A 25,226-nucleotide genomic window follows, 5' to 3' on the forward strand; every position below is an offset into this window, starting at 1 on the left:
TTTAATTTAGAACAATAAAGGAATGTGTCTTTATTTCAATTAAAGGACTTTATTCTGGGTGTTTGTGTTTTCTTTTAACTTTGACTATGGGGTTAGTAATGGGGGTGTCTTATAGACGCCTCTCCATTACTAACCTGGGCTTGATGTCAGCTGGCATTATAAGCTGACATCAACCCAAACCCTATTACCCCCTGCCACCGCACCAGGGCAGCGTGGAAGAGCGAGGCTAAGTGCCAGAATTGGCGCATCCTAAGGATGCGCCATTTCTGGGGCGGCTGACGGCTGGTGTTTCTAGCCTGGGAGGGGGCCAATATTCATGGAACCCTTCCTGGGCTAGTAATATCAGCCCCCAGCTGTCTGCCTAGCCTTTGCTAGCTATTAAAATAGGGGGGACCCCACGTCATTTTTTGGGGGGGTCCCCCATTTTAATAGCTAGTAAAGGCTAGGTATTCCGCTGGGGGCTGATATTAGTAGCCTGGGAAGCTCCGTGGGTATTACCCCCTTCCCAGGCTTCAAACATCTGCCCCAGCCGTCTGGTTAACCTCCGCTAGAGCCTAAAATTATGGGGATCCCCACGCCAATTTTTTTTTAAATAAATCCTTTATTTTAACACTAAATAACAAGTACAGTAATCAACACTGTCACTGTACTTCATATATATGTGGCTGACATGTTTCTATCTATCTAATCTATGTGTGATGCTCTATTCCTTCTATTCTAAATTGTCGGGTACAGATGCTGAATTGCCGGCCGGCTTTTTTAAAGAGACGGTGCATGAAAACACTATTATTTTTTTTTAATAAATCCTTTACACTAAATGACAAGTACAGTAACCAACACTGTCACTGTACTTCATATATATGTGACTGACATGTTTCTATCTATCTAATCTATGTGTGATTCTCTATTCCTTCTATTCTAAATTGTCGTGTACAGATGTTGAATTGCCGGCCGGCTTTTTTAAAGAGACAGTGCATGAAAACACTATTATTTTTTTTAATAAATCCTTTATACTAAATGACAAGTACAGTAAGCAACACTGTCACTGTACTTCATATATATGTGACTGACATGTTTCTATCTATCTAATCTATGTGTGATTCTCTATTCCTTCTATTCTAAATTGTCGGGTACAGATGCTGAATTGCCGGCCGGCTTTTTTAAAGAGACGGTGCACGAAAACACTATTATTTTTTTTAATAAATCCTTTACACTAAATGACAAGTACAGTAATCAACACTGTCACTGTACTTCATATATATGTGACTGACATGTTTCTATCTATCTAATCTATGTGTGAAGCTCTATTCTGTCTGTTACAAATTGTCGGGTACCGCTGCTGAATTGCCGGCTGGCTTTTTTAAAGAGACGGTGCACGAAAACACTAATATTTTTTTTGATAAATCCTTTACACTAAATGACAAGTACAGTAAGCAACACTGTCACTGTGCTTCTTATATGTGTGACTGACATGTTTCTATCTATCTAATCTATGTGTGAAGCTCTATTCTTTCGGTTCTAAATTGTCGGGTACCGGTGTATGCCGCTGATGAATTGCCGGCTTTTCATGTTTCACTGTTGGCACTGTTCCCATCGATTTGGGCAATCACTGTAATGCCACAACCACCATGGCTGTGGCATTACAGTGAGTGGCAGGCAATCCCTGCATGATTGGTGCTCTAAATAGCGCCAGACATGCAGGACACGCTTTTGGTGCTCGAACAGTTATCGAACATAACCTCGAACAGCCGAATTTTTTGCAAATCGTTCGGGTTCGTCGAACAACTCGAACACCGCCCAAAACAGCTCGAATTTGAGATTGGCGAACAGTTCTAGTCGAACACCGCTCATCTCTACCAATGAGACTCCAGATCCGGCGCAAAAATCAAAATGTCATCCAAATACACCACCACATTCTTACCGATCAACGGTCTTAGGATGTCATTAATAAGGTTCTGAAAAAACGCTGGTGCGTTGGTAAGACCAAAGGGCATAACCAGATTCTCAAAATGACCCACTGGAGTGTTAAAAGCAGTTTTCCACTCATCACCTTCCTTCATACGTAGCAAATTGTATGCCCCCCGGAGATCAATCTTAGAGAATCACTTGGCCCCCACTAACTGGTTGAGCAAGTCAGGAATTAATGGCAGTGGGTAGGAATTGCGTACTGTAATTTTATTAATTTCGCGAAAGTCCAGACATGGATGTAAACCGCCGTCCTTTTTTTTTACAAAAAAAAATCCAACAGCCACAGGTGACTTAGAAGGTCTAATGTGACCGGCGGCCAAGCTTGTCTGTATGTATTCCTCCAAGGCCTTTCTCTCAGGGATAGTAAGATTAAATAAGCAACTCTTGGGAAGAGTTGCTCCAGGGACAAACTCAATAGTACAATCATAGTCCCTATGAGGAGGCAAAACTTGCGACTCCTCCTCAGAAAAAACCTTCCAAAAATCCTTAATAGGTACAGGTAATTCCCCTCTTTCCACAGCAGCAATGTGACCATTACAACATCTATCATAACACTTATGACTCCAAGACTTACTTTCATTGGTAGACCAGTCCAGTACAGGATTGTGCAATTTTAACCAAGGTAACCCCAAAACCACTGGAGCAGGCAAATTATTTAATACCACCAAATCCAAATTCTCTTGGTGGATACCATTAATGGTGAGGGGAAATTCAAAAACCTTGTGAGTAATACCTTTCAAGAGAGAGCCATCAACAGCAACCACAGAAATAGGAGATGACAAAAGTTGGATTCTAATTTAAATTTTTCCAAAAAACCCTCATCAATCACATTGAGTGTAGAACCACAATCCACAAATACCCAAAATTCAATCAACTCCTCCTGGAATGAGGTGCTTCCAGAAAGAAATACTCCTTTTGAGTTTAAACAAGCTAGAGAAGAGAAAGAGAGGATTCAAAAAGACCTAAATAAACTGGAGCAGTGGGCAGCAACCAACAGAATGGTTTTTAACAGGGAAAAATGCAAAGTACTACATCTGGGCAATAAAAATGAAAAAAGCATATACAGAATGGGAGGAATAGAGCTAAGCAACAGTACATGTGAAAAAGACTTAGGTATACTAATAGATCATAGACTGAACGTGAGTCAACAGTGTGATGCAGCAGCAAAAAAGGCAAATACAATTCTGGGATGTATTAACAGAAGCATACAGTCTAGATCACGTGAAGTCATTATCGGTCTTTACTCCTCTTTGGTCAGACCTCATCTGGAATACTGTGTACAGTTTTGGGCACCACATTTTAAAAAAGACATAGACAAACTGGAGCAAGTTCAGAGAAGAGCGACCAGAATGGTGACTGGTCTGCAAACCATGTCCTATGAGGAACGGTTGCAGGATTTGGGAATGTTTAGCTTGCAAAAAAGAAGACTGAGAGGAGACTTAATAGCTGTCTACAAATATGTCAAGGGCTGTCACATTGTAGAAGGATCATCTTTATTCTCATTTGCACAAGGAAAGACTAGAAGCAATGGGATGAAACTAAATGGGAGGAGACACAAATTAGATATTAGAAAAAACTTTTTGACAGTTAGGGTGATTAATGAGTGGAACAGGCTGCCACGAGAGGTGGTGAGTTCCCCTTCAATGGACGTCTTCAAACAGAGGCTGGACAGACATCTGTCTGAGATGATCTAGTGAATCCTGCTTTGAGCAGGGGGTTGGACCAGATGACCCAGGAGGTCCCTTCCAACTCTACCATTCTATGATTCTATGATTCTATGATTCTAAGCTATGCGGGCGTAACTGACCTCTTTTTTTCTTTGTTCAAACGAAGCACACAGTTCTTAATAAAGTGGTCAGATTTATTGCAATAAAACACAATCCTTTAGCAAACCTGCGGTCTTTTTCCTGAGAGTGGGGTGACATCACCCCAATCTCCATCGGTTCTCCACCCTCCGAGCAGACTCTCTGAAAACTAGGAGCTGCCATAGCAGTAGATTTCTCTTCATTACTCCTAGCACGCAGTCTCCTGTCCACACGTATGGCTAATTGCATTGCTTCCTGCAAGGTTGCAGGTTTTGGGAAGGCAATCAGCAGATCCTTAACCCTTTCACCTAGACCAGCAAGAAACAAACATTTTAATGCTAAGTCATTTCATTCCACTTCAGCCGACCATCTTCTGAAGTATGTACAATAATTTTCCACATCACCTGATCCCTGCTTCAAACGTCTTAATTCAGTTTCAGCAGATGAGACTCGATCAGGATCATCATACAACAACCCCATAGCAGAAAAAAATCTTTCACAGATCTAAAACACGGATCATTAGGTTGTAGAGAAAAGGCCCATCCCTGTGGTTCTTTGCGCACAAGTGACATTATAAACCCAATGCGCTGTGATTCATTCCCCGAGGATCTGGGTCTTAAACGAAAATATAATAAACAAGCGTTTTTAAAGGAAAAAAAATCTTGCCGTTTACCATAAAAAACATCTGGCAGTCCTACCTTCGGTTCGACAAAATGCGCTCCAGGACAGCTACTCACGTGTTGCTGGAGCTCGGCCACCTCCAAAGACAGTCCCTGCAGGCGTTGAGCCAACTCCTGAACCGACACCATGCAGAAATCAGGATTTCTTTCCTTAGAGTGTTTTATTTTTGGGCTGGACTTACTGTTATGAACTGCTGCAAATACTAAGGAAAGATAGGAAAACTGTCCCTACAATAGGACTAAGCTGATTCCCTACGATGCAGCGGGGGACCTGTTCCTTGTGAACAGACCCGCCAAGTCCTCGGCTAGTCTGAACGCAGACCTATAGATATAAGGGAGGGGTCCCTACAAGAACTAAGGACTGGGATATAGTTGGACACCTCCTAGCAGAAATTGTAGCAGAGCAAAGACAAACAAACAAACAAAAGTACAAGTGGTCAAAGACCAAGCAAACTACAGAGTAAGGTACAAAGCACCTGGCTAGCTTAAGAGTACATGTAACACTGAAGTCCAGCAAGGCCAGGAGGGCGGAGCTGGATTATATAGGCAAAAAGACATGTGACCAGCAAAATAGAAAAAACTAACAGGAGGGTTCTAACGGAAGGGTGCTCTAGGCTGTGGTCTCGCCCTAGAATTTTTCATCTCTGCAATTCTCTCGTGTTGCTGTCATGGTCGACCGATAAAGTATAAGTTACTTACCGGTAAAGGAATTTTTCGGAGACCATGACAGCACCCTTATATTCCCTCCCTTCACCTTATGGGAGCACTCCTCATCTATTAATTACAACCTTTTCTCACTTAGTGGTGTTGTATAAAAATGTTATTTTTATGATTGTTTTGCTATGTCTACTAACCTGGCAGTCCTCTCAATGCTCTGTAATCCAAACTGAGGCGAGAGGGAGGGCCGTCCCCTTTTAAGCCTGTAGGTTTCCTGTCCTTGGTTGGCAGATCTCCTCTCTCGTGGTGCTGTCATGGTCTCCGAAAAATCCCGTTACCGGTAAGTAACTTATGACTTTTCCTTTTGGTCCAGCAAGGTTTAAGGTTAGTCTCTTGTTGGCAACCTTTTGTTAATGGTCAGCTGATGTTGGTTGATGCCACTCCCACCTCCCTTGAAATATCCACATGATCCATCTGCTGACCGCTGGTTATAGTTCATTCTATGTTGACCTTTTTGAAGGAGCCAGTCTCTGAAGAAGCTGTGGTGTTCGTTGCTATTGCAGCTGTGAAGTTTTCTGTTGGAGAGATAAGTGTATTTTATGTTGTTATTTTCCCATTGTTTGTCTTCCCTTCCTTGTGTTGTCCTATTGTAGTGGTGAGACTAGTGTCTCGCTGGCCTGCGCACTAGCCAGGTTAAGTTCAGGGCCAGAGAGAGCTTCGGCACGTGATCACGCACGGGGGGAAAGACTTGTCTAGGGACGATAGGGGAGCTTAGGAACAGACACAGGTTGGTGTAAAGAGTAGTGTTGAGCGAACATGCTCGACACTGCTTGGTACTCACCCGAGCATCATACTACTCGGGATGTTCGGCGAGCACTGAGCATTTCCGGGTTACTCGGGCGGTAGCTCGGGTCTCCACCCTGCATGTTTGGCGCTCTTTACAGAGCCAATGAACATGCAGGGATTGCCAGCCAGTCATTGTAATGCCGCAGCCATGTTGGTTGTGGGCATTACATTGATTGGCTGGCCACAAAACATCACATCGAGTATAAAAAACCGGTCGCCGACATCTTGGAAACAGACGGCTAGGATCAGACAATGTAGGGACAGCGCTGCTGATTTAGGGAGAGATATATACTGCAAAATGTAATGCACACGCCCGGACTGACTGGCGTGTGCGTGTTTAGTGGTTCCACTGTGCCATGAACCGGAGAGTGCCTGGAGGGGCGTAATTAAGTATCTGCTCGATCCGACCAAAGGTCGCACGACGGCATACGACGCCAGTGCACCAGGGAGGAACCGAGCAGAGGGACCAGGGTCTACTCCAGGTCAGACTCTGGACACGGCAGTTGACCTACACCGGGGAATACAGGAGCAGGCCGGCTAGAGCGCAGGCTGGGTAGGGTCCAGCACAGACTGGGAGACGAGTTCAGAGCCGCAGATGCGGTAAACAAACAGAGTAAAGCGAAACCGCAGATGCAGTGGACAAAGCTGAGCAGAGCAGAACCGCAGACGCGGGAGACAAGGCTGAGCAAAGCGAAACCGCAGACGCGGTAGACAAGGCTGAGCAAAGCGAAACCGCAGACGCGGTAGACAAGGCTGAGCAAAGCGAAACCGCAGACGCGGTAGACAAGGCTGACCAAAGCGAAACCGCAGACGCGGTAGACAAGGCTGAGCAAAGCGAAACCGTAGACGCGGTAGACAAGGCTGAGCAAAGCGAAACCGCAGACGCGGTAGACAAGGCTGAGCAAAGCGAAACCACAGACGCGGTAGACAAGGCTGAGCAGAGCGAAACCGCAGATGCGGTAGACAAGGCTGAGCAGAGCGAAATCGCAGACGCGGTGGACAAAGCTGAGCAAAGCAAAACCACAGACGTGGTGGACAGGGCTGAGCAAAGCGAAACCGCAGACGCGGTGGACAGGGCTGAGCAGAGCGAAACCGCAGACGCGGTGGACAAGGCTGAGATAAATCGCCAAAGAGGTAAACAAAGACAAAGCAAAAGGGATAGGGCTCTGTGCACACGGAACAGACTGGAAAAGAAAAGCAGAACCAGATACACACAAGGTACTTGCAAAGAAGTAGCAAAAGGACTCCAACTCACAAACGGAAGTATAATGACAAAGAGTAGAATTTAGGTGCAGGTTCAGACTCTACAGAAAAAGGGAGCAAACAGACATAAAGACAAAACAGGTAAGAAACTAGCAGATAGTTCAGACAAGAACAGTTACTGCAACAAAATGCAGGAACGAGCCTAGGTAAAGCCAAGTGCTGGTTCAGACACTGCAGAAAAAGGGCACAATCAGACATAAAGACAAAACAGGTAAGAAACTAGGAGACAGTTCAGACAAGAACAGTTACTACAACAAAATGCAGGAACGAGCCTAGGTAAAGCCAAGCGCTGGTTCAGACACTGCAGAAAAGGAACAAACGGACATAAGGATAAAACAGACAGGAACTGTACTGCAACAAATACAGGAGCGAGTCTGGGTATGCGGCCCCCAGAGGGCGAGACAAACAGGCTAGGAGCGTGTTCAGACAGGCCTGGAAATACAGCCTCCAGGAAGGCAGAGAGACAGCTGGCTAGAGTTCACAGACAGGACACAGTTCATACATGGGAAGTGATACCGTAAGCAGAAAACAGACAGGACCTGGCATGTTAGCGACAAAAGCCAACTGACAGAACACAATGCTCAGGCAGGGTTTCCTGGGAGGAGCTGAGTTAAATACCAGGTGACAGACAGCAATAGGCTGAGGACGCATCAGGGGTGTGTCTGCAGCAGGTACAAGAAACAGGAAGTGATCGGGTGCCGCCCTTAAGCAGCAGAAACAGAGGCAAGCAGATAGCATGGAGGGAAGCCAGAATGACTGCCTGGACTGGAAATCAAGTGCGCGCTCCTGCACAGTGGGAGATGGACCACTATGCAAGGACGCCACCAGGTATGTTACACAAAATAGTTAGTGTAGGGTCTGTAAAGGCTGCCAGATGAAATAAACAGTCCTTCTCAGGACTAATATCCATCCCAGATATCAGGCAGGCAGGCAGTATAGGAGACGCAGTGGTTATACCAGCAAACGCTGCATTACAGTCCTGTGTGCTTCTGTTGCTGAAATTGCTGGACTTAGCTCCAGGTCTCAGGGGCCAGGAAAATCCTTTTTTTTTTATCTAAATCCTCTTTTTTTTTTCCTCCTTCACACTGTACAAATACCCGTCTTATTAACCTTTTGGTGTCCCCCCCCCCCCCCCCCAAAAAAAAAAAAAAAGTGTGTCTGTGACCGTTCAGACAAAAATATATCTGTTAAAAATAGTCTGGTGTAGGCCAGAGAAACAGAAGTGTAGTTTTGAAGTTCCACGGTTCAAACCTCTGCATTATCCACTTTTGAGCCATTTGTATCTAAAAAAAAAACAGTTTGAGTGTGTCGCTCACTGTTCAGCCGCAAATATATATATTTAAAAAAGTCTGGTATACCCCAGTAAATTATAACTGTGGTTTTGCTGTTCCACGGTAAAAAATCTCTATTATCCAGCTTTTGTTATTTTTTCCGTAAAGAAAAGCAGTAATAGTTTCTCCCTGATTGTTCAGATTGTTTAAAAGAGTCGGGTGTAGGCCAGAGAAATAGAACTGTGGTTTTCCTCTTCCACGGTTCTAATCTACTTTTTATTACCCTTTTTCCATTGATAGTGCAAGTGTAAGCTATTTTACTTCCTTTACAAAGGGCAAGGCGCGTGGCAAGGGACGTGGAACTGGATGTTCTGGTGATGGTGCGTGCAGAGGACGGGGCCGTGGCCAAGGTGAAAATGTGCCACAACCAACAGCCACATCTTCTCGCTGCCACTTCTTGACCGAATTACTAGGGAAGCACAGAACAACACCAGTATTTCGAACTGATTAGTGTGAACAGGTTATTAATTGGATTGCAGATAATACTTCCAGTTACCTGGGCACCACCACCTCCGGTCTGTCTTCCACATGGTCAAATCTTAGTAGTCGTGAGTCTCGACCGCATACTCCTCCTCACCCTTATGCTCCTTCCTCCCACCATGCCGAGTGTCGTCAGACAGCAACTGATCCCATACTTGGGCACTCTGAAGAGCTCTTCACTGGTCTATTTCCAGATTTGTCCCCTTCGCCTGCTCCACTTGAAGTGGTGGAAGAGGAGATCCCATGTAGCGATGCCCAAATATTTGAACAGCCACGGCCACAGGAAGTCGACGCTGGCAATTTGTCACAAGTGGTGGACAACGACGAGACACAATTGCTAGGAAGTGCGGAGGAGGATCGTGGTGCGCAAGTGGAAGAGGAGGAGGTGGTGGATGATATAGTAAATGACCCAACGTGGCAGGAGGACATGCAGAGCGAGGAAAGCAGCACACAGGGTGAGGGAGGCAGAGTACCCCAACAGGCCGGAAGAAGCAGTGTGGTGGCCGCACACAAAAGGCAGGCAACAGTTCCCCGTAACACCAACAAGAGGGACGTTGCCAGTACAACCTGTAGGTCTTCCAGAGTCTGAAATTTTTTTAAAGACTCTGCTGATAACCACAAAAAGGCCATTTGTACCACCTGCCATGCCAGCATCAGCAGGGGTGACAAAACTACCTGCCTGACCACCACCAGCATGATCAGGCACATGGCAGCAAAGCACCCGACTTTGTGTGCAATAGAACCCCCTGTTGTGTGTGCAAGGCAATCCCCTGTCTATACTGCATGCAAAGATGCCCCCTCCTCTCAGTCTTCACTTGTTATGGCAGTTTCTCAAGAAACAGCATCAAAGTCCACGTCCCACTGCAGCGTTCAATTTTCCATATTGCAGACCTTTGAATGAAAGCAGAAATTCGAAGCTAACATCCCACAGGCCACAGTCCTAAATTCGCACATTTCACGACTGCTTGCGTTGGAAATGCTGCCTTTTAGGCTGGTGGAGACAGAATCCTTCCGCAATCTTATGGCTATGGCCGTCCCTCGGTACTCGGTCCCCAGCCGACACTATTTTTCCTGGTGTGCCATCCCCGCACTACAAAAGCACGTGTCCCAAAGCATCTGCCGTGCCCTCAGCAACGCAGTTACTGGGAGAGTCCACCTGACAACGGACACGTGGACAAGTGCTTGTGGCCAGAGATGATACATCTCCCTGACAGCACACTGGGTAAACATAGTGGAAGCCGGGACCCAGTCGGACCTTGGGACGGAACACATGCTCCCCACACCAAGGATTGCGGGCCCTATGTCAGTCAGAGTTGCCCCCACAGTGTACAGCTCCTGCGCATCATCCTCCTCCTCATGTTCAGCCTCCATCTCAGATATCACCACATCAGTTACAAGCTGGAAGCACTGCCTCCGCCAAGCGGCAACAGGCTGTGCTGAAACTCATAAGCTTAGGTGAGAAACCTCACACTGCTTGTGAGTTATGAACAGCTGTGAAATAGCAGGCAGATCTGTGGCTGAGACCGCTGAACCTACATCCAGGCATGGTCGTGTGTGACAATGGCCGTAACCTGGGGGCGGCTCTGAGGCGAGATCACACACGTACCATGCCTGGCTCAAGTGCTTAACCTTGTGGTTCAGCGGTTTCTTAAATAGTACCCTGAGTTGCCAGATCTGCTCGTCAAAGTACGCCACCTGTCAGCTCATTTTCGGAAGTCTGCTATAGCTTCCGCCGCCCTTGCGGTGTTGCAGCAGCATTTGCAGCTTCCATCACACCAACTGGTGTGTGATGTCCCCACACGTTGGAACCCTCCACATGTTGCAAAGGATTTGTGAACAGAAGAGAGCAGTTGTGGAGTACCAGCTGCATCAAGGCCATCGATATTCAGGTCAGACTCCACACATAAGACCTCAGGAGTGAACCTGGATGTCTGACATGTGTACCATCCTAACAAGCTTTGAGGAGTCCACCAAGATGGTGAGTGGCGATGACGCCATCATTAGCATCAGCATTCCACTGGTCTGTCATTTGCAACGCTTTCTGCAGAGAATTAAAGAGGAGGCATTGCAGCCAGAGTATGATGAGATGAATCAAGAAGCCGTAGAGATCTATTACACACAGCCCAGCCTCATCTCATCCCAATGTGCATTGGGGGACAATGAGGGAGAGGAGGAGGAGGAGGAAGAACAGGAGCTTGTATCATGCGCTGTAGACGGTAGTACCTGTACAACTGTCATACCGTCGGTTCAGCGTGGGTGGCCTGAGGACAGGGGGCAGGAGGAGGAGGAGATCATGGTCAGTCGTCATGTTGGTGAGGACACGGAAGTCTTGCCCATTACCAGTCTGGCACGCATGGCTGACTTTATGTTACGCTGCCTTAACCATGACCCTCACATTGTCAAAATGTTGGGTGACAGTCATTTCTGGTTGGTGACACTTTTAGACCCCCGCTACAAGGAGAACTTTCACTTTCTTATTCCTGAGGTGGAGAGGTCTACAAAAATGGGGCAGTACCAGAAGGCCCTTGCTGCAGAACTGTTAAAAAATTCCCATCTGAACACGCTAGCCGAAGAGGTCACAGTTCGTTGCCCAACCAACGCATACATGCGAGAAAGACGCAACTTCAATCCACCAGAGTCAGAGGAACACTGTCAACATTCTTGGAAAGTTTTCTCAGACCCTCCCTTCGGACAGACCCTGAAGCGCTGGGTACTCTCACAAGGAGTGGAAAGTTTCAAAAGATGGTGAGGGAGTACCTTGCCGACGGTACCAGAGTCCTCCGTGATTCCTCTGTGCCTTTTAATTATTGGGTATCCAAGCTAGACACTTGAAATTAACTCGCTCTGTACGCCTTGGAGGTCCTGGCCTGCCCTGCCGCTAGCGTGATATCGAAGCGTGTTTTTAGTGCCGCTGGGGGAATTATAACTGATAAGTGCACTCACCTGTCAACTGACAATGCTGACAAGCTGACCCTTATCAAAATGAACAAGGGCTGGATTGGGCCAGACTTTTCATCACCACCAAATGACAGCAGAGTAACATAAAGCAAATCCACTGTGTTATTTTGGGAGGTGTATTCATATGCACCGCTTCACAACCACACATGGGTATACGCTTCCTCATTTTGGGTGTTTTATGTTCTTCTCCTTATCCTCAGCCTCCACCACCACTATACCACCAGGGTGACCGTGGTCCGTATTGCCATTACTGAAAGTTCCTCTGTCCTTATTTTTGTCAGCTTTTGCTTGGAAGGCATAAGCAAAGACTATGGGAGACCCACTCCCCAATAATGGGAATAATATTTTTAAGATGCTGTACTGTATGGCTCTTGTAAGGGGCATTAAAACCGTCTTGTTAAGCTACTGCAACCTCCACCACTTTTCCAAGGGGCATTAAAACCGTCTTGTTAAGCTACTGGGACCTCGACGTCTCTTCTGAGGGGCATTAAAACCGTCTTGTCAAGCTACTGTGACCTCCACGTCTCTTTTGAGGGGCAGTAAAACAGTCTTGTTAAGCTACTGCGACCTCCACCACTTTTCCAATGGGCATTAAAACCGTCTTGTTAAGCTACTGTGACCTCTACCACTTTTCCAAGGGGAATTAAAACTGTCTTGATAAGCTACTGCAACCTCCACCAATTTTCCAAGGGGCATTAAAACAGTCTTGTTAAGCTACTGGGACCTCCACGTCTCTTGCGAGGGGCATTAAAACCGTCTTGTTAAGCTACTGTGACCTCCACACCTCTTCGGAGCGGCAATAAAACCATCTTGTTAAGCTACTGTGACCTCCACGTCTCTTATGAGGGGCATTAAAACCGTCTTGTTAAGCGACTGTGACCTCCACGTCTCTTTCGAGGGGCATTAAAACATCTTGTTAAGCTACTGTGACCTCCACGTCTCTTTCAAGGGGCATTAAAACTGTCTTGTTAAGCTTCTGTGACCTCCACCACTTTTCCAAGGGGCATTAAAACCGTCTTGTTAAGCATTTGTGACCTCCACCACTTTTCCAAGGGGCATTAAAACTGTCTTGTTAAGCTACTGTGACCTCCACCACTTTTCTAAGGGGAATTAAAACCAACTTGTTAAGCTACTGCGACCTCCACCACTTTTCCAAGGGGCATTAAAACCATCTTGTTAAGCTACTGTGACCTCCACGTCTCTTCAAAGGGGCATTAAAAGCATCTTCTTAAACCACTCTGAACTCCACGACTCTTCCAACGGGCATTGCATTTCCTCCTAATTTTAGTCAGCTTTTGCTTTTCAATGCAAAGGCGAAAACTAAGGGTGACCCACTCCCCAATAATGGGTAGAAGGTTTTTAGTACGCTGTAATACGCGTCTGTTTCAAGGGGCATTGCTGTTCCTCATAATTTTTGGAAAGCCTTCCATTCACTGCCTAGGCCAACAGTGTACAGAAGACCCAGTTGCTATAAATGTTAAAAACTGTTTAGTTAAGGTCCTCTGACCTCCATGTCATTTCCAAGGCGCGTTGGAGTGCCTCGAAATTTTTGGTAGGCATCGCACTCACTGTATGCCCTATTACTGTGTAGCCAAACCGCTCCTTTTGGTACAGAAACATATCCTGCAAGACATATGTGGTTGACTGGCCTGATATTGATGTGAATGGTCCCTGTTCCTCCTGCTCTTTCTCCTTTGCCACCACCTCATCCATCATTTATCACGTGAATCTTGTTTTAAAGGGAGTCATAGACCTGGGATAGTAGCTTGAAAACATCCAGCAATCCTTGGAGGAGGTAGGATATGTGCCAAAACGCTGACCACCTCAGGCGTAGCCGCTACTACATACATGCGCTTGCATTCCAAGAAAACAAAGCAGATGCTAACTTCTATCAACATCATCATGCTCCTCATCTTGGCACTCTCAACTACCCTGATGGAGAAGCCAGGGCCCACTGGAGGAGTCTGGTTCTCTGGTGGGTTCATCCAATTCTGCCCTAAAGAAGGCCAGGCTAAGAAAAGTGTGTGGGAAGGTGACAGGAGAAATAGGGGCAACTGGGGACCGTTCATTGACACCCGGCTGCCCCCAGGCAGCCGGGGACCGTGTATGGACACCCGGCCGTGGGGCGGCTGGGGACCGAGTATGGACACCGGGCCGCCCCCTGGCGGATGGGGACCGAGTGTGGACCCCTGACCGCCGGGCGGCTGTGGACTGACTATGGATACCAGGCCACCAACGCAGCCTTGACATGGTGGCCAGATTCCGCCTCCACATTCCTAAAAGGCCCAATTTAAAGTGCAAGCAAGCAGTATGGTATTGCAGCCTGGGGTGAATGAGTGGCAGGCTGTATACTTGCAGTTGCATTGCAAGGAATTGGAGAGGTACAATTGAACACTGCCCTGGGACAAGGACTTGAACGGGGATAGTTACAAGTCTGCAACGACAGGTGCAGGGTGGGAGGCATCTTCGCATGTACCATGAACAGGGGTTTGACATGCATACACTACAGTGGAATAGGCTGTCCTTCCAACTAAATGCACTGGAGAGGGCACAGGTAATGTTTTGGAATGCACGCTTAATTGTAGCATCGGCGTCTCTGCCCCGTTCTAGGCAGAGACGCCGTCCCTCTCACCTCCCCGCTCCTGGCGCGGCGTCCTCCAGCGCTGCTCTCCCCGCTGCTTCCGGCACGCGCTCCTTCCCCGGCAGTGTGCTTAGGGCGCGTGCGCGCGCGCTCCCCCTCTCTTAAAGGGACCACGCGCGCCGTCCTAAGGAGTCCCCGGCCAATTGCCGGAGGACCTCCCATATAAAAGGCACCTCCTCCAAAATGGAGGTGCCCGAGCAATGTTGTAGCACTGTTCACTACTCTGCTTCAGCCCTCAGGTCCCGTTGCCAGTTACCTGCCAGATACCTGCCAGTTTCCTGCCAGTCTGCTGTCTAATTACTGCCTGATATCCTGCTACCTGCCTGCTAGCCTGAGGTCCGACGGTCTGCCTTCCAACTCTTGTCAGTCTGTCTATGGACCAGCTTGCCCGCTCACCTGGGAGCGCACATCTGCTACCTGCCTGCTAGCCTACCTGGAGGCTCTGCCGTCACGTGCTGTGACCACCTGCCTGTCCAGTGACTCCTGCCCGCTCACCTGGGAGCGCTCATCTGCTGCCTGTCTGCTAGCCTACCTGGAGGCTCTGCCGTCACGTGCTGTGACCACCCGCCTGTCCAGAGACTTCTGCCCGCTCACCTGGGAGCGCTCATCTGCCGCCTGTCTGTTGGTCTTCCTGGAGGCTCCGCCGTCACATGCTGTGACCACCCGTTTATCCAGAGACTCTCGCCTGCTCACCTGGGAGCTCACGTTTACCATCAGCCGCCACAGGTCGTACCAATCCTTTACCCAGAGACTGCCCCGGTCACTTGCCGTGACCATCTGCCGGTTCACCCAGAGACTGCCCCGGTCACTTGCCGTGACCATCTGCCCGTTCACCCAGAGACTGCCCCGGTCACTTGCCGTGACCATCTGCCCGTTCACCCAGAGACTGCCCCGGTCACTTGCCGTGACCATCTGCCCGTTCATCCAGAGACTGCCCCGGTCACTTGCCGTGACCTCCTGCCCGTTCTTCTAGAGACTGTCCCGGTCACCTGCTGTGACTGCCTGCCTGGTCGCCACCCGCTCCCTTACAAGGACCGCCCCCTTGTATAGTAGCTCAGAGGTTCCGCCTCCCAGACCCGTTACAGTTTGCTCGGGCCATGGAACCCGGTGGCTCCCAAGCTCCCTCGCTCTCGGACCTGTGTCATGAACTGTCCCGTCAGAGGTCCCAACAGGAGTCCATCCTGGGTCACCTGCGGAATGTCAATTCTCGCCTGGACACTCTGACTGCTCTGCCTGCAACCACCGCCAGTGCCATGACTCGCAATCCGGCAGCTCCACTGCCCACTAATAACATGGTATCCTACCTCGGACCCCGGCTTTCTGCACCTCCTCGTTTCGGAGGCGACTCCGCCCAGGCTCGGGGCTTCATAAATCAGTGCACCCTGCACTTTGAACTCCTGTCTCACCAGTTTAACTCCGACAGGGCTAAAATTGCCTTCATCATGTCCCATCTCACCGGAGAGGCCCTGGCTAAATCCTCTATGGGAGAGAGGAGACCCCCTGGTGTCCGACTTGCCTGCCTTTCTCACGGCTTTCCGGAAAGTCTTCGACGAACCCGGACGGAAGACCTCATCCGCATCATCTCTGCTACGCCTCCGTCAGGGAAGTCTCACCGTGGGCCAATATGCCATACGGTTCCGTACCCTTGCCTCGGAGCTGGCCTGGGATAATGACGCTCTGGTTTTCGTCTTCTGGGAGGGTCTGTCCGGCCATATAAAAGATGAACTTGCCGGTCGGGATATTCCTACCACTCTCGATGACCTAATAACTCTTGCCACCCAGATTGACCTGCGGTTCCAGGAGCGTGCCAAAGAGGTCACCCGTGAGAGGAGGTTTCCACGTCTGGCTCCTATTTTTCAGAAACCCGTCACTCCCTCCGTCTCTCCTCAGCTACTCTCTCCTGAGCCTATGCAGGTCGACCAGACCAAGATGGTCGGTTCTCGCCAAGAATCTCGCCGAGCCGAGGGAAGCTGTTTCTATTGTGGCAGTATGAAGCACTTCATCCGTTCCTGCTCGGAAAAGCCGGGAAACGCCAGTGTCTAGGACCACTCGGAGAGGTCGTCCTAGACAAAAGTAAGCCCTCTCCGTCTCTGACTTACCGGTCTCTATTGCTTGGGGAGAAAACCGTCTCTTTGAACTCGCCCATCTGGATTCTGGAGCTGCTGGAAACCTCATCTCCCAGTCTCTGGTAGAGAGATACCATATTCCCACCAAGTCCCTGGCTGAACCATTGTCAGTCGCCTCCGTGGATGGAAGACTTCTCTCGGAGACCATCCTGCTCGTCACCGAACCCATAACCCTGCAGGTGGGAATGCTGCACTCTGAGGAGATCTCATTCCATGTGCTGTCCGGACTTTCTCACTCCCTGTTGCTAGGTCTACCTTGGCTCCAGACACATGAACCCGTATTGAACTGGCGGTCCGGTGAAGTACTCCGATGGGGTCCTGACTGCCATAGGACCTGCCTGGTCCCGGTCCGTCCACTTCGCCCTCAGCCTACTCCAGCTAACTTACCTGGCCTCCCGGCTCCCTACTGGCCCTATGCGGACGTCTTCGGTAAGAAGGAAGCTGAGACGTTGCCACCCCATAGGCCATACGATTGCCCGATCGACCTGGTACCTGGCACCACTCCTCCCCGTGGGCGTATCTACCCGTTGTCTGCAGCCGAGACCCGAGCCATGTCTGAGTACATTGAAGAGAATCTGGCTAGGGGATTTATCCGAAAATCTACCTCCCCGGCTGGAGCCGGATTCTTCTTTGTCAAAAAGAAAGACGGCTCGCTACGTCCCTGTATTGACTACAGAGGACTCAATCTCATCACGGTAAAAAACAAATATCCCCTGCCACTCATCTCCGAATTGTTTGACCGTCTCAAGGGCGCCAGGATCTTCTTCAAGCTGGATCTACGAGGAGCGTATAATCTGGTCCGTATCCGTCAAGGAGACGAGTGGAAGACGGCATTCAATACCCGGGACGGTCACTACGAGTACCTTGTGATGCCCTTCGGTCTCTGTAATGCTCCCGCGGTCTTTCAGGAACTAGTCAACGACATCTTCCGTGACCTCCTGTACTCCTGCGTAGTGGTATACCTGGACGATATCTTGGTCTTCTCTCCGGATCTCCCCACACACCGGAGGGATGTTCGTCAGGTCCTGCTTAGGCTTCGGCAGAACCACCTTTACGCCAAATACGAGAAGTGCCTCTTCGATCAGACCTCCCTTCCGTTCTTGGGCTATGTCATCTCCCAAACAGGTCTGCAAATGGATCCCGAGAAGCTCTCTTCCGTTCTAAAATGGCCTCGTCCTGAAGGTTTGAAGGCGATACAGCGATTCCTGGGCTTCACTAATTATTATCGTCTTTTCATCCCACACTTCTCGTCTCGGACTGCTCCCATATCTGCACTTACCCGTAAGGGGGCTAAGCCCAGAACATGGTCGCCTGAAGCCGAGGAGGCCTTCCCTTCCCTAAAGAAAGCCTTCGCCTCTGCTCCCATCCTGCACCGTCCGGACTGTAATAAACAATTCTACCTGGAGGTTGATGCCTCCTCTTCCGGAGCCGGAGCGGTGCTCACCCAGAAGTCTTCTACTGGGAGAATGGTAACGTGCGGCTTCTTCTCCAAAATCTTCTCCTCGTCGGAGCGCAACTACTCCATTGGAGACCGGGAATTGCTAGCCATCAAATTGGCACTGGGAGAGTGGCGCTATCTGCTTGAAGGGGCTCTCTACCCGGTAATTATCTACACGGATCACAAAAACCTGGCATATCTCCAAAATGCCCAGAGACTCAATCCTCGCCAGGCCCGGTGGTCGTTGTTTTTTGCCCGCTTCGACTTCATTCTTCATTTCCGTCCGGCGGACAAGAACGTCAAAGCTGATGCCTTGTCCCGGTCCTTCCTGTCCTCCGATCAAGAGGAGGAACCTACGCACATCATCGACTCCTCCAAGGTGATGAATGTGGCCCCCTTGGATCTGACTCGTCTTCCACCCGGTAAGACGTTCGTAGCTGTGCCAGATCGGGAGAGGGTTCTTCGCTGGGGACATTCTTCTAAACTAGCTGGCCATGCTGGCCAAAAGAAGACCTTCCAACTTATTACCCGGCATTACTGGTGGCCTACCCAGCGTAAGGACGTGGTAGACTTCGTCGCGGCCTGTTCATCCTGTGCCCGTAACAAAGTTCCCCGACATCTACCTGCCGGCCATCTCCTGCCCCTTCCCGTACCTGCTGCTCCTTGGCAGCACATCGCTATGGACTTTATCACCGACCTTCCAGTTTCTGCCGGTTGCACTGTCATTTGGGTTGTCGCTGACCGTTTTTCTAAGATGGCCCACTTCATTCCCCTGCCTGGTCTTCCGTCTGCACCCGAGCTGGCTAAAGACTTTATCCGCCACATCTTCCGTCTCCATGGTCTGCCCCTCCACATCGTGTCGGATCGTGGGGTTCAGTTCACCTCTCGCTTCTGGAGAGCCACATGTAAGCTGCTGGACATTACCCTGGATTTCTCCTCCGCTTACCACCCTCAGTCCAATGGTCAAGTGGAGCGGATCAATCAGATCTTGTCCAGCTACCTCCGGCACTTTGTTGATGCTCACCACTCGGACTGGGTGGATCTCCTACCATGGGCCGAGTTCTCTTATAACAACCATGAGAGCGAGTCCTCTTCCAAATCCCCGTTCTTTATAGTCGGTGGCCAACATCCCCGGATTCCACTTCCTGTCTCCGTTTCTGTGGACAACCCTGCTGCGGAGTGTCTTGTCAGCGAATTTTCTACTATTTGGGAGAGCACCAGGTCCGCTCTTCTTCTCTCCTCTGAGCGGATGAAGAGATTTGCTGATAAGAGACGTCTGGATCCGCCCCAATTCCGTCCGGGAGACAAGGTTTGGCTCTCATCCAAACATGTGCGGCTCAAAGTACCCTCCTACAAGTTGGGTCCTCGATTCATCGGTCCCTTCGAAGTCCTCAGGCAAATTAACCCTGTGGCCTACAAATTAAAACTCCCGGCCACCCTACGGATCCCCAACTCCTTCCACGTATCTCTCCTCAAACCCGTTGTCTTTAATTTTTTTTCCAAAAATCCAGGTGCCCCTCCTGCTCTAGTTTCCGCTGATGACATCTTTGAGGTAGAGAGTATTCTGGCCTCCAAGAGGGTAAGAGGAAAAACCTTTTTTCTGGTAGATTGGAAGGGGTTTGGTCCTGAGGAGAGAACTTGGGAACCCAGGGAGAACATCAACGCCCCGCTTCTCCTTGAGAGATTTCTTTCTGACCAAAAAAAGAGGGCCTAAAGGGGGGGGTACTGTAGCATCGGCGTCTCTGCCCCGTTCTAGGCAGAGACGCCGTCCCTCTCACCTCCCCGCTCCTGGCGCGGCGTCCTCCAGCGCTGCTCTCCCCGCTGCTTCCGGCATGCGCTCCTTCCCCGGCAGTGTGCTTAGGGCGCGCGCGCGCTCCCCCTCTCTTAAAGGGACCGCACGCGCCGTCCTAAGGAGTCCCCGGCCAATTGCCGGAGGACCTCCCATATAAAAGGCACCTCCTCCAAAATGGAGGTGCCCGAGCAATGTTGTAGCACTGTTCACTACTCTGCTTCAGCCCTCAGGTCCCGTTGCCAGTTACCTGCCAGATACCTGCCAGTTTCCTGCCAGTCTGCTGTCTAATTCCTGCCTGATATCCTGCTACCTGCCTGCTAGCCTGAGGTCCGACGGTCTGCCTTCCAACTCTTGTCAGTCTGTCTATGGACCAGCTTGCCCGCTCACCTGGGAGCGCACATCTGCTACCTGCCTGCTAGCCTACCTGGAGGCTCTGCCGTCACGTGCTGTGACCACCTGCCTGTCCAGTGACTCCTGCCCGCTCACCTGGGAGCGCTCATCTGCTGCCTGTCTGCTAGCCTACCTGGAGGCTCTGCCGTCACGTGCTGTGACCACCCGCCTGTCCAGAGACTTCTGCCCGCTCACCTGGGAGCGCTCATCTGCCGCCTGTCTGTTGGTCTTCCTGGAGGCTCCGCCGTCACATGCTGTGACCACCCGTTTATCCAGAGACTCTCGCCTGCTCACCTGGGAGCTCACGTTTACCATCAGCCGCCACAGGTCGTACCAATCCTTTACCCAGAGACTGCCCCGGTCACTTGCCGTGACCATCTGCCGGTTCACCCAGAGACTGCCCCGGTCACTTGCCGTGACCATCTGCCCGTTCACCCAGAAACTGCCCCGGTCACTTGCCGTGACCATCTGCCCGTTCACCCAGAGACTGCCCCGGTCACTTGCCGTGACCATCTGCCCGTTCATCCAGAGACTGCCCCGGTCACTTGCCGTGACCTCCTGCCCGTTCTTCTAGAGACTGTCCCGGTCACCTGCTGTGACTGCCTGCCTGGTCGCCACCCGCTCCCTTACAAGGACCGCCCCCTTGTATAGTAGCTCAGAGGTTCCGCCTCCCAGACCCGTTACATTAATCTTATGTATAAGGCGCACCGGGACGAACAGGGGTGACTGGGGACCGAGTATGGATACCTCGCTGCCGAAGCAGCCATGAGGTAGTGGCCAGCTTCGACCTCCTCCAAACTAAAAGGCCCCATTTCAAGTGCAAGCTAGCAGTATGACATTGCAGCCTGGGGGTGGGTGGGTGGCAGGCGGCACACTTACGCTTGCATTCCAAGAAAACAAAGCAGATGCTAACTTCTATCATCATCATCATGCTCCTCACCTTGGCACTCTCAACTCCTCTGATGGAGAAGCCAGGGCCCACCGGAGGAGTCTCTGGTTGTCTGGTGGGCTCATCCAATGCTGCCCTAAAGCAGGCCAAGCTAAGTAAAATGTGGGGAAGGTGACAGGAGAAATAGGGGTGGTTGGGGACCGTTTATGGACACCCGGCTGCCCCCAGGTGGCTGGGGACTGTGTGTGGACACCCGGCTGCGGGGCGGCTGGGGACCGAGTATGGACACTCGGCCGCCCCCTGGCCACTGGGGACAGAACGTGGACACCCGGCCGTCGGGCGGCTGGGGACTGAGTATGGATACCTCGCTGCCAAAGCAGCCATGAGGTAGTGGCCAGCTTCGACCTCCTCCAAACTAAAAGGCCCCATTTCAAGTGCAAGCTAGCAGTATGGCATTGCAGCCTGGGGGTGGGTGGGTGGCAGGCTGCACACTTACGCTTGCATTCCTAGAAAACAAAGTAGATGCTAACTTCTATCATCATCATCATGCCCCTCACCTTGGCACTCTTAACTCCTCTGATGGAGAAGCCAGGGCCCACCGGAGGAGTCTTTGGTTGTCTGTTGGGCTCATCCAATGCTGCCCTAAAGCAGACCAGGCTAAGAAAATTGTGGGGAAGGTTCCTGGGACAAATAGTGGCAGCTGGTGACTGAGTATGGAGACATCGCTGCCGACACAGCCATGAGGTAGTGGCCAGCTTCGGCCTCCTCCAAATTAAAAGGCACCATTTCAAGTGCAAGCTAGCAGTATAGTATTGCAGCCTGCGGGTGGGTGGATGATTAGCTGCATATTTGCGCTTGCATTGCTAGGAATGGGGGAGGTACAATTGAACACTGCCCTGGGACAAGGACTTGCACGGGGATAGTTGCAAGTCTGCATCTTCTGATGCGGCAAGGATCACTTCTGATGGGCACACTTTTAGGCAGTGACCTGGGTGTCAGAGATGCTTCCAGGGGTCTTCCCCATGCTGTTCCTATGTCTTTTCAGCACTGTATGCATGTGTCACACAACACATGGCCAGATAAGGTTGTACAATGTTAAAATGACGTTTTCCGATGAATGCATTTGTCACGGTTGAAAGCAATACAAAAGTGCAAAAACACATAAAAAATGCTACTTGTGAACATAGCCCAAGGTGTGGAGGAGTATTTTTTTTGGTTATTTATTTTACCTTATACCAAGTCTTTATCCTGGAAAGGAACTTCCTTAACATTTTTCACAGGAAAGCAGTTTCAGTTTAATTTTTGAACGTTTTATTGTGAGACCTTAAAAGTGGCTTAATACCTCTGACCACGTTGTTGACAGCAGTGACCTGGAGGTCAGAAATGCTTCCTGGGGCGATCCCCATGCTGTCCCCATGTCATTTGAGCACTGTCACTATCGTTTTGGGCACTTGTTAGGCTTTTAAAAGAGTGCTCGGGTCTCCAATAGACTAACATTGGGCTCGTTGCGCGGGTCGAGCACCGGAGTATCACGGCAAGCTCCAGCACCCGAGCATTTTAGTGCTGACTCAACACTAGAAAAGAGGTGTCCCTTCCCTTGTTCCCTACAGCAAGGGCCCTCCTTCCACCTCTATCTCCCATTGCATCCATGTTTTGTGACATCCGCCGGACATCCTCTTGTCATTCTGTGACACTGGTATTTTAATGTGGGAATGATCTTATCTCCAACCAGCCAGGAATATTTCCAGTAAATTATGGCACGCCATTGTTTGGTATTAACACCAAGTACCAGAAGTGAAGCCATCCACAATTTCCATCTCAGGAATTTTATTTGGTAGACTGGCTGCCCAAACATTAGTTTCTCACAAAGGAACTGAAGACACTGAGTGGCAGTAGGTGCAAGTTTCTCCAGCATGAACTGTTTGCTAGATATCAGCGGGAGAACAGAATTTGGCTTTGCCAAAGTGCTAGATTGCAGATCTTAAGTTTTTATAGATTGCTGGAGCCAGTCCACAGTAAAAAGAACAGTCATAGAGTGTCCAGGAATCTTCACACATTCTTTCCTTAGCCAGGGCTGCTTCCCGGCAGGGTTGGACGGGCCCACCAGAGAACTGGAGAATCCTCCGGTGGGCCCTGGCTTCTCATTCAGGAGAGTTCATAGTGCAAACCTTACAACTGCTATGGGGATTTTGAGTAGGGGAGAAAGATGGGCCCTCAGAATCAAATCGTCTGGTGGGCCCAATGTTCTTCAGTCTGCCACTGCTTATCGGTGAGAGTTGTATTTCATCTCACCCATATTCTTTAGGTCAGTGAAAGGACTGGCACAGAGGGAAACCGCATCTATTTCAGGTGTCATTTCCCCCAGGAAGTCCTCTAGTGCAGCTTGTTCCATAAGCAATGGCAACCCGTCCAACATCAGCTCACACTTCTCAGTGGTGCTTCAACACACAAAGATCTTTATTCATGCCTTGAGCTGGGCAATGGCCTGATCTGCAATGCATTTTGAGAAATAATGTGCATAAGCAAAGCCACGGTTCAGGACACTGAAGGTCATGATTAAGCGAAACTCACGCAGCTTTCCCACAGACTGAAAGATGGATATCAAGACTTCCAAGACAGCCAAGAGTTCCCTGTCCTTACCAAGAGGATGACTGTCCATGTTCTTATCCTCATCCTCCTCCTCATAATCACCTAATCTGCGTTAACATGAGATGAGGCTGGGCTGTGTAGCATCACCATGTATAGTTCCGTGCTCCGCCTGCAATGCCTCCTCTTTAATTGCAAGCAGCGAGCATTTCAGTAGACAGAGGAGTGGCATGGTGATGCTAATTAGGGCATCATCACCGCTCACCAGCTCTGGAAGATCTGGGTAGGTTTTGAGAAACTGTTGAACCACTAAGTTGAGTACATTTACTGCTTGATCATCACTAATGTGTACCCCTGTATGGAGAACAATATCAGCACCAAAGAATTAAAAGATGAAATATAGCATGCTTTATATACCACAGTAGTAAGAAAAACAATTTAGATTTTATCATGTGTAGCCCTGTGTGGTGCACAATATCTGCAACAAAGAATTTAAAACTGAGATGTAGACTGCTTTACTTACCACGGTAGTAAGAAAACCAATTTGGATAATATCATGTGTACCCCTGTGACAACAATATCTGCACCAAAGAATTAATTTCACTAAAGTATAACTATTATAATGGGGACTGACACCTCTTCCACTACAGCCAACTAAGCAAATGGAGACACAATCAGGAATGTTCACATTTAAATAAGTTAGGACCTGACACAACCTAAATGGCATCAATTTCACTAGAGTAGAGCTAGTACAATGAAGACCAACAATTCTTACACTACAACCAACCCAGCAGATGGAAACCCAATCAGGAGTCTTCAAATTTAAAAAAATTAGGGGAAGACACCACCATTTCCGTGGCCAACAGATTGGAGATGGTGGAGTTAAACCTCTTAGCTTTGTCATGTGTAAGAGTAAACAATCTTTTACGTGACCAAAACTGCGGGACCGAGAGCTAGCTGCAGTGCTGAGAGAGGGTGGAGTATGGTGAATCGGACAAACTGCTGGACCGTGAGTGAGATGCAGGCAGAGATGTTACGATGGATTGATAAAGTTGTGATGTGCTCATTCTCTGAGATCAGTCAAAAAAAGCATGCCTGTCCACTTCCGTTACAGCTGACGGGCTCTCACTCAGTCTGACTGGAGCGGGTAAAGAACTGGAGGTTTTGCGGTCGGAAACCTGTGTCACAATACTTGGCACTATAAGAGAGGTGGAGGAAGAAGCGCAGTAGATGCGGTTGATGGGGCGGCTGATGGTTGTTGAGGTCCGCTGGTCCGCATTTTATCGCAGTGATATTGCCTGAGTAATGCATGTTGATTTCGCATGTGAAGGTTTATGCATTTAGTAGTCAAATTATTGCACTTTTACCCTCTACTG

This window comes from Phyllobates terribilis, unplaced genomic scaffold (genome assembly GCF_046119375.1).
Source record: "Phyllobates terribilis strain yellow unplaced genomic scaffold, ASM4611937v1 Scaffold_11__3_contigs__length_659146591, whole genome shotgun sequence".
NCBI lineage: Eukaryota > Metazoa > Chordata > Amphibia > Anura > Dendrobatidae > Phyllobates > Phyllobates terribilis.